A 4,606-nucleotide genomic window follows, 5' to 3' on the forward strand; every position below is an offset into this window, starting at 1 on the left:
AAACTGATCGTTAACCAGATTTCTTTTTTAAACTCTTTAAATACATTTACGTTATTTGAGCAGTGTTGGCCTAGTAGCTTCAGCGTGCTACTCTCATCCCTGAGGTCGTAGGTTCAATCCCCGGCTGTGCACCAATGGACTTTCTATGTGCGCATTTAACATTTGCTCGAACGGTGAAGGAAACCGACATGTCTTAGACCCAATAAGTCGACGGCGTGGGTCAGGCACTGGAGGCTGATACTTGCCTATTCGATTTGAAAATGATCATGAAACAGATTCAGAAATCTGAGGCCCAGACCTAAAGTGGTTGTAGCGCCACTGATCTATTCTACTTTTTATTGTAAGTAACTTTTCAATTAACAAATTTTTTTTATCATAAATCCTAAGGATTTTTCCTTTTTGTATTGTTTTCATTAATAGTACATATTGCCTTCATTTTTTACTTTTTTTAGCATATAAACTATTAAGAAAAAAACCCAATTTTTTTTTTGGGTCAAAAACCTCATTTATGTTACTATTTTTTAATGAGAAAATATCTTTTGCTAATTTTTTTTTGGCTTTAAACCTCATTTTTTTTATAAAACTTTTTTCTATTGAGAAAATATATTTTTTATTGCAACGGTTTTTTGCAACTATTTTTTTTGTTAATTTTTTTTTAAATCTTTAAGTTAATTTAATTAACTTAAGTTTTTTTTTATGAGAAAATATCATGTTTGATATTTTTTTTTTTAAATGTAAGAGTGTCTCAAATTGGTTTAAAAATTATTGTAAATTAATTCGGCATTTAAAAGTATTATTGATTTAGTAATCTGAGATTATTAAAGTTGTTTTTATGGAGGTACAGTCAGCAAAAAAAATATTAAAATAATAGTCAGCAAAAAAAATTTAGGGCTGGAATAAATATAGTCAAAAAAACAACCTGTTGTGCGTTCTAACCCCGGTTTTATCTATCAACAAATGGGTTTTTTTCCTATATTAATTTTCTTAGACCTAAAGTTATAACGGTTAAACACAAACCCTTGCCGACTGTACCTTCACAGGTGCTAAGTTTAAATATATTTTATTCAATATTTTATTTATATCTTTATAATACACATATACTCTTTTAGCAATAGTATAATTATAGAAATGCTTCCAACGCCTGTCTCTTTCTCTCAAATTGGATTCACAGATGAGAAAAAGAGACAGAGTATGTTAAAATTGAATAGGCTATTTGACAAGACTAGACAATTGTTATTAAGTCTTTAAAAATGCATATTACAAATAACCCGTCAAAATGCTTCTATTCAAGCTGGCGTGGCATTGTGACGTAACATGCTTGTAAACAAACATTTTTTTATATGTTTAAGCGGAAAATATTTCTATCTTCGTATTAAACCAACCAACCTTCCAAGAAAGTATTTGGCAGGCCCTTTATTAAGCATGCTACGTCATCGATTTGAATTAGTGTCACGTGACTGAGGTAAATAAACTCAAAATAACTTATATATAGGTAAACAACTTATGAATGTCAACAAAAAAGATGTTAAACCGATTCTAAATTTACATTTACTACCAGTTCGCAAATCAAGTTCGTAGAAACAAGAAGAACTGGCAAGAAACTCTCCGCCACTCCTTTTAATCGCCAAGTTTTGAGTCATACAAATTGTTTGAACTGGAGCAAATCAATCCCAAAGATTTGGATCATTTAAATAATCGTCACATTTATAAAAAGCTTTATTTATTAATTTACGTTTAACAAAGTTTTGTTTATTCACTCCATAATGTTTTATACAGATTACTCTCAGTAGCACTTTGTGACTGTCAAATAACCTATTGAACTATGGAACTCAATGGTTTTCCCTAAATTAGTATAAGGTCGAACAAAAATTGTTTTAAGAGGCTTGAATGTTCAGTATTAAAAAAAATGGGGTGTGTCAATTTAATGTTTTGTTTAAGGGAATTAAAAAAAAATACGAAATAAGTAATAAGTAATATCGCATCTGGATTGTTTTTTCAGAGAAATGTAAATTGTCTAAAAAATTCTTTGGATGAGGGTAGTTTCGATTTTTATGAGGGTATTCCTAAGAAAAACGTATAAATAAACAAAATCGCATCTGGATTATATTAATGTTTTAATATAAATTTTTGGAATTTTTGGATGATGTTTAGTTTGTTTGAAGGGTATTTCTAAAAAAAATTAAATGTTTATTATGTAAAATCACATCTTAATTGTAATATTTAGAGAAATCATAATTATGTATCAATGTATCCTGATAAGGGTCCTTGTTTTTGAGGATTCCCAAAAAACATAAATGTATGAAATATGTAAAATCCCATCTGGATTGGAGAAATCTGAATTGTGTAAAAAAACATTTAAAATAGCAATTTGTTTACTAATATGGATTCTCTAACTAAATACAATGGCAGCCCAAAAGTTTATTTTGGCGTTAGAACCCTTAGTGTGAAAAAAAAAGGAATACTAAATAACTCTTTCGTCTCTTTCTGTTTACGCTGAGGGTAGTTTTAAAATTTTATTACTACACAACTCAAAACCGGATAGACATAGTTGTTATCGTTTCAGGCAATAACCAAAAACATCAAAATAATTTAATAAAAATAAGGTACTTGAAATTTTTGCAGTTAATTTATTTAAGTACCCTCAAAAACTTCGTTTCGCCTTAATATTATCGACATCGTCGTAGCTACACATGATTTGCTACCATAGAGACTGCTTTTCCAGTCTTTTTCGTAATCTTACTGAAGGTCGTACCTATCTTCAAAAGCCCTAGCAGACATCCAATTGCTCCTCCACGCCACTCTATCCTCAGCTTGTGTGGCATTAGGGATGTTGATACCCATAATTGTACCCCGACTTCTGCCATCACCCTACCATTACCAGTTCGTCCGAAAGCACCCGTTTCTAAATGATAGTCAACAGGTGATTTTTAGTTGGTTGCGAATGGTTCTTTTTGCCGACCGTATTTCATTCACCTCCTACACACCTCGAATTAAAAACTATAACAAAAGAGTGACCTACCCTTCTTTTTCATATAAGGAAGCGTTCAAGTATTACGTCACGCAATCTTTGGAGATTATTAACCCCCCCACCATGTAACGCGCCTTAACGTTTTTCTGTACCCAATAGTAAAAAGTTTCGTGACCACCAACTCACCACTCTTTATACCTAAAAGTTACCATTACCATTGTGGTGTTAAGTACTGGAAAGTCGTAAATAATATTAACAATAACGCGTAATTCAATCCCCGCCCCGCATCGTAATGCTTTACAAAAGGACCCCTCCCAAATTCGTTACGTAATACTTGAACGCTCCCTAAGTAGTATTTTCGTAACTCGGAGACTTAGTTGTCAATAGCGTAACCCCAATTTGTCAGAGACGAAAGAGTACGGAAAGATAAGATTTTTATGAAAATGAGGGTATTTACGAAAAATTTACATTCTTGATATTAGTATAGTAACTTCCAGCAACGCTACTCTACATTGCGCTTCATTTATCACAAGGCTATATTATCTACGGAGCGAAGGTGAAGGTATCTTAGATATTAGCAGTTTTTCTGGGCATGTTGGACACTGCCCGGTGAACTTTTGACCTTCCGCTTTGAGTAACTGTATTTTAGATAGTAAATAGATAGTAGATCTAGATTAATCGTTATTATAATAAATATTTACTTGGAATTTTTGTTTTATTCCTCAAATACTGGGGGTATTCCCTGTCCACCTTGAAGCCCGAACCCTCTCCCCTATTTTCTTTGAAAGTGTTCCATGGGCCAATCAGCCTCCACCATAGCTGCCTATGTTACAAAGCGGCAAATCCAATCTGAAGGTGACGGTTGGGGTGGGGATGTGACATTCTGTATAAAAAATATTTTTTTTATTAATCGATTGTTTTTTTAGTATCAATAATCGATGTTTCTTAAAAAATAATCGACTTTTCCTAATTTCAGAATTAATTTTTGATAAACCCTTTAAATATTGATTAAAAAAAACAATAGAAATTATAAACATAAATAAAAGTTTTAGAATAATCAAAATTGAAATTAACCTAATCTCGTTTTCATAGATTTTAGGTGAAATTTGATTAATGCTGAGTGTACTTATGTCTTGTCAGAAGCACATTGCAGTATTTTTGTTGTCTTTTTTATTTTATGTAACCTTGTGCTGCTCAATAAATTTATTTTACTTTTAAATTAAAGTATTCAATTCAAACTGGTTTTATCATCCGATCCATTTCGATGTTTTATAAAAAAACATCAATACATCTTCAAAGCAGCGGATCTACTCAATGTATCGCATTGTAAACATCGATGTATTTCGAATATCCCTAATAGTTCGAGGTCCGGGTTATAAAAGACCAGACAATTTCGGGATGTGGCATGAAAAATCGACCATGAATGATTTTTAATATTAAAATCGGGTACAAAAATCGTTTTTCACTTTAAAATCGTCAAAATTACTGTCGTAATGTGCGGTTACTGAGTCGTTCATAAACAGTGAAACAATAGTAAAAATTTTTTTTTTTTTTTTTTTTATGTAATAGGAGGCAAACGGGCAGGAGGCTCACCTGATGTTAAGTGATACCTCTGCCCATGGACACTCACAATGCCAG

This window comes from Pieris napi, chromosome Z, assembly GCF_905475465.1.
Source record: "Pieris napi chromosome Z, ilPieNapi1.2, whole genome shotgun sequence".
NCBI classification, from domain to species: domain Eukaryota; kingdom Metazoa; phylum Arthropoda; class Insecta; order Lepidoptera; family Pieridae; genus Pieris; species Pieris napi.